Here is a 15,519-nt window from a genome sequence, read left to right on the forward strand (position 1 = left end):
ACCCACTTCGTAGCCACTTTCGATAATTTACACGACGTGCTCGACTTCAACTCCGAAGACATCGACGGTATGGACGACGATGTAGGATATGAACATGAACCAACGCCTATAAGGCACTGGACAGCCACCTCATCTCATGATGTATACATGGTGGACACACCCAATGGAAGCGATGACGAGGAATACGGGGATGCAATGAGGGATCGTTCACCCGAAAAGCAATCAAAGCGGCGACGTAAGCCCCGCTCCAAGCTCTGCCTCGACAGAGACAGCAGCCATACAGACCCAGCCATAGAGCAGGACGAGCCGGCGGACGACGAACATGCTTTCGAGCAACCGTCCAAACAGGGCAACTTAGATAAACAAACCGAACACCCCGTCCCCGGCGAAAACGACAGTCCGGACGACCTTACGCCGGATAAGCTTATGGGGCAGAAGAACCTCCATAAAAGGTTCGTCGCCACTGCGCGTAGCCTGAAAAAGCAGAAGCGGAAGCTCAAAACTGCGGAAGATGCACTCAGAATCAGATGGAGCAAAATACACAGCACAGCAGACAAATATGGCGGCAGTCGCCGCACAAAAAGCTATCCAAAGCGAAAGCTACTGCCTGAATTTGACAAGGAGGCCTTAGAGCCCCCGCAGTCAAAAAATAGGAAAGCCACCCGGTCGGATAGACGACCGCATGGCCAGCATGGAGCGGCAAGCGGCGCCGCACACAAGCCGACACGCGATCCACCAAAGGATCCGCATCAAAAAGATGGCCCAGCCAGATCTATCTACGGGCCAAGAAAGCAAGCTCTAGTAAGCAATGCAACACAACAAATATCCGAACATCACGGCACACCCAAATACAGGGGTGCCGCACACCCCCTATGTTTCACCGATGAGGTGCTGGACCATGAATTTCCAGCGGGATTCAAGCCCGTAAACATAGAGGCGTATGACGGAACAACAGACCCTGGGGTCTGGATCGAGGATTATATCCTCCACATACACATGGCCAGAGGAGATGACCTCCACGCCATAAAATACTTACCCCTCAAGCTTAAAGGGCCAGCCCGGCATTGGCTCAAAAGCCTTCCCGAAAACACCATTGGAAGTTGGGAAGAGCTTGAGGATACTTTCCGGGAAAATTTTCAAGGGACCTATGTCCGCCCTCCAGATGTAGACGATCTCAGTCACATAACTCAGCAGCCCGGAGAGTCAGCCCAGAAATTCTGGAACAAATTTCTTACTAAAAAGAATCAGATAGTCGACTGTCCGGACGCCGAAGCCCTAGCAGCTTTTAAGCATAACGTTCGGGATGAATGGCTCGCCAGACACCTCGGCCAAGAAAAGCCAAGAACAATGGCCGCATTAACAAGCCTCATGACCCGCTTTTGCGCAGGAGAGGACAGCTGGTTGGCAAGATGTAGCACCAGCGACCCAAGTACATCCGAAGTTAGGGATGGAAACGGAAAACCCCGACACAACAAGGACCAGCGCCAGAATAAGAGAAACAGCCCAAAGAGCACGGCGGTCAATGCCGGATTCAAAAGCTCGCGGCAGAATCAGAGAAAGCCGCCCATCAAGGATAACAAGGACGAGCTATCCAACTTAAACAAAATCTTGGACAAGATATGTCAAATACATAGTTCTCCAGGGAAGCCTGCGAACCATACCCACAAAGACTGTTGGGTTTTCAAGCAATTCGGCAAACTGAACGCCGAACACAAGGGGCTCGACACACCAAGTGAGGACGATGACAAACCCCACAAGCAGAGCACCAGGAAACAAAAGGATTTCCCACAAGAAGTCAAAACAGTAAAGTTACTTCACGTGACGAATAGAATGGCGCCAGCAGAGATACGCGCCATACGGCCTATCCCAAAGTAATATCGCCAATGGTTGTTAAAACCGATCACCTTCGACCATCAGGATTACTCTAGAAGTATCCGGAATGCAGGCTGGACTGCCTTGGTATTAGATCCAATAATCAGCGGACTCCACTTTACAAATGTCCTGATGGATGGCGGCAGTGGTCTAAACCTGTTATACCAGGACACAATCCGCAACATGGGGATAGACCCAACAAAAATCTGCCATAGCAAAACCTCCTTTCAAGGGGTAACGCCAGGCCTGGATGCCCGTTGTATGGGTTCTCTCCGGCTAGAAGTTATGTTCGGCTCCCCCGATAACTTCCGTCGCGAACAGATAACTTTCCACATCGCCCCATTCTCAAGTAGCTATCAAGCACTGCTGGGGCGTGAAGCTTTCGCCCGATTTAATGCAATACCGCATTATGCATCTCTTATGCTTAAGATGCCCGGTCCACGAGGCATCATCTCATTAAAGGGAAAACATTGAGTGTTCATCCCGCGCGGAAGACAGTGCGGCTGCCTCGACAGCCCCATAATAAAGCGGCTTCACCAGCCAAAGCACCTAAACAGGTCGTCAAGACCACGAACACGGCTAGACGAGTCCGGCATAAACATACAATTGATAAAGGCTTAATAGCCGTATACCCCTGTACTAGGGGCTCCGCGCATATAAAACAAGAGACAATAAAGCTCAATTTTACCCATTTCGATTTATACTTTGTTTATTTAGTATAATTCATGTTCGGCACGATCTTTCTTTAACTAAGTTCCTCTCTTTTATAGATGAACACCGTGCTACGCCCGTCCAGGATACGGCACAACGGAGACACGGGCGCAGACGTGCAGCAGGGACCCGTTCCAAGGATTCTTTTCAGATTAAGACCCTGCGTAAACCTTTTTTACTGTCTCTTGTTGATACACATCCCCTGGTTTCTTGGTATAACCAAGGAGGAGGCTGGCGTTTTGGCATGTGGCCACGTCAGAATTTTGCGCGTACCTGGACACTAGGGGCTTATTACTAAGGGCGTTATCCTGCCCGCCCTCATAAAGACCGAATACCTTAGGGAGTGTTCGGCGTCGTGAGTTTGGCCTTATATGCATCAACTCCGAATCATGTCTTTGGTCAAATGTTGGGTTTGCCCGGCTCCTGTGTTTTGCTGCCTTACGTTCCGCTCTATCGGCTAAGGCGGCACCAGGAGAATACTCCGATTGTGCCCCGGTTCGGCCAGGTGAGCACCTCAGTAGAGAAAGCCGAAAACTGACTGTCATGATATAGCGTGAGACTGGTCAACCACTCGATGACTTACAGGAATCTTTAGGATTCCTCCGCATTAACGAAGGGCCGTTTCCCGGCCAGGCACATACGCGCCCCGAGTTCGGGCGAGCGCAGGTGCCACCAGGGGCTATATAAGTAGCCTCACTGTTAAACTCCTATGGCTAAGTGAAAGTGATAAAGCATCATAGTCCGATTGCCTAGTTCACTGCGCTATCACCTCCTTTGTAGGACCAAGACGTTGGATCAAGTGTGAAAATGCGCCTCCTGCAAACACCCCCGCATTATGTGCGTGGGGGCTGAAGCCGACGACTGCCATCTTTCAGGTTATATATACATATATGTTAAACGGCCGCACAGGAGATGTTATAATACTTGTAGGCACAAGTATAAAAAAGTTTCCACAATTTATCACAATATTGTTTTACAATAATATACGCTATTCGAATATAGTATCCTTCGAGCACTGCGTCTCTATTAAACGAGCGCCTTGCAGAACTTCCTGAAAATAGTGCTCGGAAGGTACTCGGCTTCCACCCGAGTCTGGGGATGGAACAGCGGTGGCTTCCATTTCCGCCCAGTATGTCTTGACACGGGCAAGAGCCATCCGCGCACCCTCTATGCACGCTGACCTCTTCATCGCATTGATATGCGGCGCCGCACCAAGGAACTGCTGCACCAAGTCGAAATAACTTGTCGGCTCTGGCCTCTCTGGCCATAGATGACTCATGACATACTTCATGGCGAGTCCGGACAACCTATTTAGCTCGGCCCATTCGGCCAAACGATCGGCTAATGACAGTGGACGCCCCGGATTGTGGAATTGCGACCAAAAGAGCTTTTCCACTTCGCGATCTTCTTGATCTCGGAAGTGTTCGGCCGCATCTGCGGCACTCGCTGCCAAATCTAGATAGGTGTCCGTCGTACTCCACATCCGGTCTAACGGAGCATGTTTAGGATCACAGAACTTCCTCCGCAGCATAAAGGGCTTTCCAGCCGCGATCTCTCCGGCCTGACGCAGCTCCTCCCTCATAGCTCTCATCGCAGAGCGAGCATCCTTGGCATCGGCAACGGCCTTCTCCAGGTCCGTCCATCCCGCCTGATCTTCTTTTTCAAGAAGCTTGCAACGGTCAGCAGCGCTCTTCAGCTTCATAGCCATCTCGGCCATTTCCTTCTTGCTTCAGCAGTGAGCAGCCTGTTCGGCTTTCATCTCTTCAATTGCCTTTCCGGCAGCCGCATCACTTTTCCTGGCTTGCTCTTTGGCTCGGGCAAGTTCCGCCCGAAGATTCTCCATGGCAGCAGCACCATCTGCATCAAGCGCACACATTGTAAGATACTGGCATAAAGCTCCTCTTACCAGGTGTCGCCGGAGGAATTACATACCTTGTGCCTCATCAAGCCGCTTGTTGACAAGCGCGATGTCGACATCTGCCATGTCAAGTTGCCGCTTTAGCTCGGCAAATTTATCAGTCCGGCTAGCCACCGGACACTTCGCCACCTACGTACGAAGGCGGCATATTAGACCTGGGATTATGATCCTCTGCGCACCGTCACTTTTGACAACACACAGAGTCTCAGGGGCTACTATATATACAGGGCACATCTTATTTATGCGCAACTGTCCAAAAAGGGTACATTATTTCACGTACCTCAAAACCTGTCAGTAAACTCCTGACGGCCTCGTGCAATCCGCTCTCCACAGATGAAATCCTCTCAATCACCGTACCCATCAATGCACGGTGCTCCTCTGAGATAGATGCTCGCCCTAGCAGATCCTTCAGCTCCTCCGACCGCGCACCAGACGGTGCCGGACTCGTCCTATGGCCCTTTTCGAAGGCCGGACGCGGAGGGCTTTGGGGGGCCATATGACTACCTTTCGGCCCTACCGGATTCAGAGAAACCCTCCGCGACGATACCTCAAGGTCGCCCGCCTCGCAAGGCGGTACGGCAGGGGGAGGCGTTCCGCTCTCCATCATCTCCAGAAGAAGATCCCCCGAAGACGAGCTCTGCTGAGAAGGGCTAAGGTCCGAGCTATAAGGTAAATTTTCGATTACTTTACTCAGATATAAATTAAGGATTTCTCTCATTTCTTAAAAAGAAAACTCCTCTCTACTTACGGCTCGGTGGAGGGCTGATCCCCTCGAGGGCATAATTCGGCCGAAGTATCCCCCAGCACAGGACCCTCCGGCGAAGATTTCTTCCCCCGCTTTGAGGCCATGGTCTCCGGGTCTTCAGAGGCGGTCCTCTTCTTCCCCGAAGGAGAGGAATTTTTGATTCCTCCCTTCCAAACTGTCAGGACCCCGATCCTAAGTCACACCGATCTAGCATGTAACACATCATATCACTTTGCGGCCTCACGCACGGTATTCCCACGGGTGCCACCTTACCTGGCTCGGGACCGTTTGCGCCTTTTGGCTCACGTATATGATAGTGTCGCTAGCATCCATATGACAAAGAACCCGGGCCGACATGGCTAGTCGTGAACCCAAAGCGGCGCTAACCCATGAGGACAGGCATACATGAATCACATCGAGCATGTCGGTCATCAACGTGTGAATCCGGGCTGTAGCACTGGGCTAACAGGACTCCGGTAATCACTGCGTGACATTTCCCCGAAGGGACAGACACAGGAACGAAGTGAATCACATGCCGGCCAGTCAAGTGTCCTGAGCAGTATTGCTGGTCTAGCAGGACTCCGGTGAACCGGGCTATAGCGGACTACTACCGCTCAGAAAGCACTAGACTACATTTCCCCATATGATAGGCTGCCAAGGATAAACAACTAGATTGTCGGATCCCACTCATACCAAGCATTTCAATCATACACACAATATGCCCGATATGAGTACATACAACATGCATCACAACAAACTCTACGACTCAAGTATTATTCTTAGGCTCGAAGAGCGAGATATTACAAACATGGGTCTCATGACCCAACATACAGAGCATACAAGCAACAAGCACATGCGGAAGCTTAACTTGTCTGAGTACAGACAACTACAAATGAAGAAGGCTGAGAAGCCTGACTATCTACCAGATCCTGCCGAGGGCACAAGATCGTAGCTGAGGTATCAAGCTAAACGTCGAAGTCCACACGACTACTAGCGAGACTGACGTCTCTCTGCAAAACATAAATTAAGCAAACGTGAGTACAAATGTACCCAGCAAGACTTACATCAGAACTAACTACATATGCATCAGTATCAACAAAGGGGGTGGTGGAGTTTAACTGCAGCAAGCCAGCTTTGACTCAGTGGCTAACCTGAACTACGACTGCAAGTAACTCTTTTGAGGTGGCGCACATGAGTCCACATATTCACCATTCAATACACCACTATGGATTCGCTCCCGTCTCCCTACGAGAAGGCCATCCATAGCACTCACACTTATCTTGCGAGTTTTAGAGTATCCACTTTCACTTTTCTATGAACTGTTATAGGCAACCCAGAAGTCCATTACCGCGGACACGGCTATTCGAATAGATGATGTTAACCCTGCAGGGGTGTACTTCTTCACACACGCTCTCACCACTTACCGCCGTTTACACGACATGTACTCGGCAACCTTCAAGCGGAAGCCCAAGGAGGGTGTCGGCCACGACCTACTAAACACTCAGTCTCTAGTCCAGGTTTATCGCCTATCCAGTTCCATCCGCAGGGAGTCCGGCCGAGGTTTCCACATAGGGCCCCGAACGATGTGTACACGGTTCCCGAGACACCAAACGGGCGCCCGGCATGCCCGGCCACGGTGTATCTACCGCAACATAGCCCACCCCTGGGGTCAGCGCTACGCACGGCCGCCAACACATAACCTACAAACACCAGAAACTAGTTGCAACTCCTAGACAGAGTACTAGGGTGATTAAGAAGCCGAGAGGGTCCATTGGTTTCGGGCCCAATGCGTGGTAGTAACTGTTTCATGGATCACAAACACAGAACTCAGTTCCTGAGGACGGCTTCAATGAGACAACCCACCATGTACTCCTACATGGCCTCTCACCGCTACCTTTACGAAATCATGTTCACACACTTAGCTCACACACAGTAGGACATGTTCAACACTGTTCCAATTCATCCCCGATGAATCAGACCTGACTCAACTCTAAGCAGTAGCAGGCATGACAAACAAGCATGAATGAGTAGGCACATCAGGGCTCAAACAACTCCTACTCATGCTAGTGGGTTTTATCTATTTACTGTGGCAATGACAGATCATGCAGAGGATAAGGGGTTCAACTACCGCAACAAGTAACAGATGATCGTTGTTGTCCTAATGCAGTAAAAGAGAGCAGGAGCGAGAGAGTGGGCTTGTATCGTAATGAACAAGGGGGTTGTGCTTGCCTGGCACTTCTGAAGGTAGTATAGTTCTTCATCGGTGTCATCGATCTCATCGTTGAAACCACGTCTATCGAGAGGGGACAAATACCGGCAACAGAGAAAGAATCACAATCAATGCAATGCACAATATGATGCATGATCATGTCATGGCAATATGCCGTTGTTTTGAGCTAATGCATCTAGTTATGATTTAAATGAAGTTGGTTTGAATACAAGATTCAAATTCCAACTCTATATATGTTTATTTAAATGCCCTGTATTTTTTTTGTCCAAAACAGAGGACAAACATTGTTCAAACATGCATGAAAATGGTACAGATGGATTCCTTGAATTTTTCTGATAATTTTTCATATATAATTTATTTTATTTGGAGTTACGGTTGAATTTCTATGATTTTTAGAAGTTTAGGCAATTTTCTGGAATTTTCTGAATAAACTTAAATCCAGAAAAAGAGTTATTGCGTCAGCATGGCATCATGATGATGTCACCAAGTCAACAGGACTGGTCCGGGTCAAACCTGACCAGTGGGGCCCACTGGTTAGTGACCCAGGGCTGGTTTTTGTGGCTGACGTGTGGGACCAGGTCAACGGTGACGTGGCCAGGTCAAACTGACACGTGGGGCCGGCTGTATTAACCTAAACTAAACAGAGAATAAATCCGGGGTTAACTAGGGCACGGGGCCCACTGTCATTGTCCTAAGGTTAGCCTAATGGCGTAATTAGTACTAATCTAATCCGCCACGTCAGCTTGCCGGAGTTTGGCCGGCGGCGACCTCAACCCGTGGCGGCGTTCGCTCGGGATTGAGCTATGGGCGACCATTTGCCTCGCCGTTTGCGTCTAATGGTAGCGGTGAGTGCGGCGCAGCCAGCAGGGCAGACGGCGGAGGCTGGTATGGCCGGAGTAGGCGGCGGCGGGGAGCTAGGCGGCGGCCGGAGTTCGGGGTTGGTGCGGGTTGGCTCTAGGGGGCACGGTAGGTCTAATGGGTGGGCGTGCCCGGCTCCTGGAAGCGTGCTAAGCACAGCAGTGTGCTCGGCTTCGAGCTACCGTGGCTCTAGCCACGACGGCGTCGAGGCACAGCGGCGGCGAGCTTCGGGTGCTCGCGGGGCAGCAGCTACGGGGCGAAAACGACGGCGTGGTTAAGCGGGAAAGGACAGGGAGCTCACAGCGGGTCGACGGGTAGGCTCAGCGGCTCGGGGGAGGTCCTGACGACGGAGAATCGAGGACGGCGGCCGTCGGAGTCCGAGGAAGAAGACGGAGCTGATGGCGGCGTTGTAGGGGCTCCCGCGGGGCGTGGCTCGGTGAGGAGGAAGAGGGGGTCGAGGCGGAGCCTCTGAGCGCATCGGCGAGGCGAGGCAGTGGCTATGGCCACGGCAGTGCGCGTCGGCGGCGACGACGGTGTTCTCGGGCGGCTGCGAGAAGAGAACCAGAGAGGGAGAAGAGGTGCTGGGAGAGCCAGAGAGGGTCGAGGGGGCCGCGGGCGTCTCCGTGGCGCGGTTAGGAGGCCAGGGAGGCTGCCACCGCGAAGCAGGAGGTGGAGGCCTCCTGTGTGCACTACTGCTGGCACGCAGCTGCTTCGGGGCAAGGGGAGGAAGACGACGAGGAGGTGGAGGTGGGCTGGGCCGGTACAGTAGCGGGCCGCGTAGGTGGGCTGGCCTCTCTGGTGGGCTTCACAGGTGAGGCCAGGTAGTCCTTCTCTCTCTCTTTTATTTTAGTTCTGTTTTCTATTTTCTGACATTTGTTTTGATTTAATTAAAATACTAAATCATTTTATAAAATCCAGGAAATAAATATGTGATTAGAACTAGAATATCCCAAACCACATAAAATGTTCCAGAATTATTGGACATGTATTATTTATATAAAAAATATATATCCAATGCAAATAGTTATTGAATTAATTCAAAGGCCCAAAATAAATATCTCTGAGATTCCAAAAATATTGTTTTGAGTTTTACCTCTTGCCAATATTTTCAGAGACTACGAGGAACATTTTCTTGGACTTCTTTGAAAAGATTTTAATGTTGATTATTTTTGAAGTGATTTATGAGGGTTTCAACTAACCTCAATTCAACTTTCAGAATTTAGACATGATGCATGATGCTCACTCAGGTAAATAGCTACAAGCAAATTCTAGGGCTGTGACAACTCACCCCCACTAAACAAGAATCTCGACCTGAGATTCAAGTCGTGAGATAAGAAGACAGAGGGACACAAGCTATCACAATCTTCACGATCCAGATGTCTTTCTCGAGGATGTTGATTCATTGCATCACCTTAATCTCGACGTCTTGCTTTGGGACTACATCCAACATGACAATGAGAGGAAAGGGAAAAACTCTAGAAGGATTGATCTTATCGAAGATCGAACAACTCAGGATCAACTCGTGGAGCGAGACGCTGAAACAACTCTCGAGCTGAGACACGAAGCATACATCGAGAGGAAAGGAAGATCAACGATGGGGTTGGATTCGGTGGGCAACAATTCCATGCCTAAATAGATGGTGAGGGGGTTTCAAAGTAGCGAGAAGTTATGTTGCCCATAATACCATAACGAGGCACCTTGGTGAAGGTGACTCGTAGAGCTATTCCCTTAAGTGGCAAAAAGAATTACTTTTGATTCAAAGATCATTGAAACTCTTCTCACCAGCCTGAGGCAATCACAAACGATCGCGTGAAGGATTTTGAAGAAATGGCATACTCATACCAGAATGGATGTTGTGGACTACCTTGTTGAAGACAACGCAATGGATGATTTTTGCTTATCATCAGAAATGGATGAGACCCATGGTAAGTCCACTTTTGAAGATGATCCTGAACAACAACTACTGAGGTGTAAGCTGGGAACAAAATGCAAATGTTGGGAATGATTCTAGTAACTGGGGAGAAGGTTCACCGGCAAAGGTGATTCCACCAATTGGATGGCTATCGAACAACTGAGAGAAACGGAGGCACATTCCAGTTAACGACAACAGAACCTAGTGCCTGAGCGTGCTCTCAAGAACTTGAGCATTTCCATACTCATCAAGGTCTTACCAACATCCGTGCCGAGGATTCTGGCAACACATCTTACTACCATGATGAATAGTGATGGACAATGCGGGTGCAAAGGAAGATAACACTTTCTCAGATTTCACATTGGCGAGGCCAAGGGAATGAAATCTGGATGATCGACCGAGAGACATTTATCTCTCCGCTTCTAATGTTCTCCTTGATGTGCTAGGATAACCCATTTATAGGTATGGTTTGATATCTAGGACATCAAGTAAGGTCGGACTTCGGGAACACAAAATCCATAAGGAACAGCTATTGGAGTAAATCCTACGAAATCCTTATGGGGAGGTGACCAACTTTCTCAATCAAGATACTACAATAATAAGTCTTCCGGCCGGGTACGTTGGCCACGACATCCACTTTACCGGGTTACAGAGAGACCAATATTATAGCTCTTGTGAAACGTTCCAACCATCATATCTGCCTGAGATTCAGATCTGGCTGGTAACAGGATATTTCAGACAGCATGTCCGGAAAAAGGAAGTTTGCAACACAAATCGACGAGACGACGTTGCGAGATTCTAGGGGGAATGAACTATGGTGGTAAGCTCCAAAACATGAGTTGGTGCTGTTAAACACATGTGAACACGCTGTCCCAGACAAGCATGACCACATGGTGGTCTTACAATGAAACACTACCGAGTCCTGGTTGGGAACCATCATCAAGGATATCGAAGTCCTTGCATAAGTCATATGATTAGCTCTTATGGAGAACTTCTTCTCCCTGAACAAGTCAATCAGTGGCTTGGTGTGCTAGGGATACGTATGGAATGAAGATGATCAGTCTATCAGACCATAGAGTACTTCGCACGTGCATGACTGACTTGGGATGATTCTAGAGGAAACAAAAATAAGCTTTCTTGAATCCACGGCGACAACTTACATCTAATGGACGTGAATCAAAGGAAGTCACTCCTTTCATCCAAGCATAGGCTTCATGAACGGATCACAAAGATAATGCTTACAAAATTTCCAACACTAGCTAGATGTTCAACACGAATCATGGAGGAGACAAAATGTTGCTGATGGGCTCAATAAGAACTCATCAGAATTTCCATATCACTGGACTTCCACCATCATGTGAACACGGTGATAGCATTGGTCAGACCAAAAGATGTAATGGTGTATTCTCGAGGGATCAACCACGAGTAAGACAACACTACGAACATCGTTGGTTCTGATTTGACTCGACAATAGCCCATACTCAAGTCAAAGTTTTGACAAGACAACAGATCCAACAACTGATCACGAGGACCAATTGGTGAAGATATCATCTTTCTTCAACACACACACAAGGATATCCCTTAAGAGTGAACTAAGTAGATTAAGCTTTTATCTTCCAACTCTCCAAGTTGTTGTTTAGCTTAACCAACCAGCTCAGGGGGTAACCGACACAGATTTCTTGGAGAATGGCTGGTTTACAAGAAACCAACTCGATCATGAGCTCAACATAGCGGTCAGGTGACAACCTGGTAATACTTCTGAGAAGATATTCGGAAAATCACGAACCACCGATAAGTTATTAAGCTCGAGAACAATCTTGCTTTTCATGGCAAGATAATATGATCAAGGAGTGAGGGATTGACACAATCCTAACTCATTGATCGAAGAGTGCACCGGAAATAAGGACTAGGTAGCACGATCAATCTTAGGATGATGATTTGATAACCAACACGCTAAGAATGAGAATAGTGTCCATTAACTACCAAGCAACACGGTTGCTAGGAGTATAGATTTCACACATCATGGTTCACTTGTCGGCAATCCGGTTGCAACAACACGGGACCGAGGAATGAACGATGATGGCGAGAGTATCACTACATCAAGAATTCATAAGAGAAGGTGCAATTCTCATGACGTTCCTGGCATAAAGTGGGTAATACTCCAAGGTAGAGCAGAGCAAAAGCTGGATTGGCATTTTGATCCACGGAATACAATTGCTTTGACCCAATCCGAGATATGGATGAGGTTTTGGAGTTTGTTTCTCCTATCCATTCTGAAATAGAACGGCTTGACAGATCACAAGAATAATAAGCATCGATAACACGAATGCACACATACCCTTGGCTATCAACTAATAGAAGATGGTCGGAATACAACTGAAGAGGAACAACTCAAGGAACATATAATTTTCTGAGTTGTGGATGCATGGATTAGTATGTCGAGCAAAGCTCAACATTTCTTCCGGACAACCCATGCAGATAGGTAGGACTGGCAGATTCACAATGCCGAATGGAGAACTCATTAAGAGCACTCTGGTTGTGATCTTTTGATACAACAAACTTCTGCCATATGTGGTTCATAGTATTTGGAAGAAGGAAATACCACGGACCTCGAGGACTATCGCAAGGTTACTAATATTCTAAAGGAACTAACAAACACTATCAGCATGAAGTAAGTAGGGTGAATCTCGGGTTCAAGAACCCAGGAGTAGAATACCTACTAACTAAATGGCATCACGGGATGCTTTCGAGAACGATGGCCAGAATTGTCACACTGGGAACACAAGACATGGCTAGATTACTAGGTGATCCTCTAAGACACCTAGGGTCATAATACTAGCTCCAACCTATATGCCGAGGCAACAGAGTGCCTCAACTCACCGATTAGTGTGGTTAATCTGGCCCAAAAGGATATCAGAAATGGAAAGAAAGGATTTGCAAATGCATCAGACTATTTAGAGACCTGGGATGAGTCGGACAGCATAACGGCTGTAAATGCTCAAAAAGATTTGAGACATCCTGCAAAAATGGTGGCATAACCACTCAACATCACAATATCAAGGTTCCGAGACCAACTATGAACACACGAAAGTAGTAGAAACTGAGCTGGGGCTTAAAACCAACAATCTTATAAGTCTATGGATTAGAAACACGTCATCCTGATAGATAGATGAGAAGGCCTAGTTCTTAATCCTCGTAGAAGAGAAGAGGATGACTCAGATCAGAGGGCTTAAGGTAAAGGAGTAAAAAGAGCCTTACGTTCCCTTCCACAATAAATCCCCTTATATAACTAAAGCATTTCTAGAAACAACTTCGACCAGTTGGGTTGGTAAACCTACAGGCAGTCAGGCTCTGATAACAACGCTGTCAGGACCCCGATCCTAAGTCACACCGATCTAGCATGTAACACATCATATCACTTTGCGGCCTCACGCATGGTATTCCCACGGGTGCCACCTTACCTGGCCCGGGACCGTTTGCGCCTTTTGGCTCACGTATATGATAGTGTCGCTAGCATCCATATGACAAAGAACCCGGGCCGACATGGCTAGTCGTGAACCCAAAGCGGCGCTAACCCATGAGGACAGGCATACATGAATCACATCGAGCATGTCGGTCATCAACGTGTGAATCCGGGCTGTAGCACTGGGCTAACAGGACTCCGGTAATCACTGCGTGACATTTCCCCGAAGGGACAGACACAGGAACGAAGTGAATCACATGCCGGCCAGTCAAGTGTCCAGAGCAGTAGTGCTGGGCTAGCAGGACTCCGGTGAACCGGGCTGTAGCGGACTACTATGGCTCAGGAAGCACTAGACTACATTTCCCCATATGAGAGGCTGCCAAGGATAAACAACTAGATTGTCGGATCTCACTCATACCAAGCATTTCAATCATACACACAATATGCCCGATATGACTACATACAACATGGCATCACAACATAACTCTACGACTCAAGTATTTATTCATTAGGCTCCGAAGAGCCAGATATTACAAACATGGGTCTCATGACCCAACATACAGAGCATACAAGCAACAAACACATGTGGAAGCTTAACTTGTCTGAGTACAGACAACTACAAATGAAGAAGGCTGACAAGCCTGACTATCTACCAGATCCTGCCGAGGGCACAAGATCGTAGCTGAGGTAACAAGCTAAACGTCGAAGTCCACATGGAACTACTAGCGAGACTGACGTCTCTCTGCAAAACATAAAATAGGCAAACGTGAGTACAAATGTACCCAGCAAGACTTACATCAGAACTAGCTACATATGCATTAGTGTCAATAAAGGGGGTGGTGGAGTTTGATTGCAGCAAGCCAGCTTTGACTCAGTGGCTAACCTGAACTACGACTGCAAGCAACTCTTTTGAGGTGGCGCACACGAGTCCACATATTCACCATATCAATACACCACTATGGATCCACTTCCGTCTCCCTACGAGAAGGCCATCCATAGCACTCACGCTTATGTTGCAAGTTTTAGAGTATCCACTTTCACTTGTCTATGAACTGTTATAGCCAACCCAGAAGTCCATTACCGCGGACACGGCTATTCGAATAGATGATGTTAACCCTGCAGGGGTGTACTTCTTCACACACGCTCTCACCAGTTACCGCCGTTCACACGACATGTACTCGGCAACCTTCAAGCGGAAGCCCAACGAGGGTGTCGGCCACGGCCTACCTAAACACTCAAGTCTCTAGTCCAGGTTTATCGCCTATCCAGGTTCCATCCGCAGGGAGTCCGGCCGAGGTTTCCACATACGGCCCCGAACGATGTGTACAGGGTTCCGAGACACCAAACGGGCGCCCGGCATGCCCGGCCACGGTGTATCTACCGCAACATAGCCCACCCCTGGGGTCAGCGCTACGCACGGCCGCCAACACATAACCTACAAACACCAGAAACTAGTTGCAACTCCTAGACAGAGTACTAGGGTGATTAAGAAGCCGAGAGGGTCCATTGGTTTCGGGCCCAATGCGTGGTAGTAACTGTTTCATGGATCACAAACACAGAACTCAGTTCCTGAGGACGGCTTCAATGAGACAACCCACCATGTACTCCTACATGGCCTCTCACCGCTACCTTTACCAAATCGTGTTCACACACTTAGCTCACACACAGTAGGACATGTTCATCACCATTCCAATTCATTCCCGATGAATCAGACCCGACACAACTCTAAGCAGTAGCAGGCATGACAAACAAGCATGAATGAGTAGGCACATCAGGGCTCAAACAACTCCTACTCATGCTAGTGGGTTTC

Source organism: Triticum urartu, chromosome 6, assembly GCF_003073215.2.
Source record: "Triticum urartu cultivar G1812 chromosome 6, Tu2.1, whole genome shotgun sequence".
In the NCBI taxonomy this organism is placed as follows: domain Eukaryota; kingdom Viridiplantae; phylum Streptophyta; class Magnoliopsida; order Poales; family Poaceae; genus Triticum; species Triticum urartu.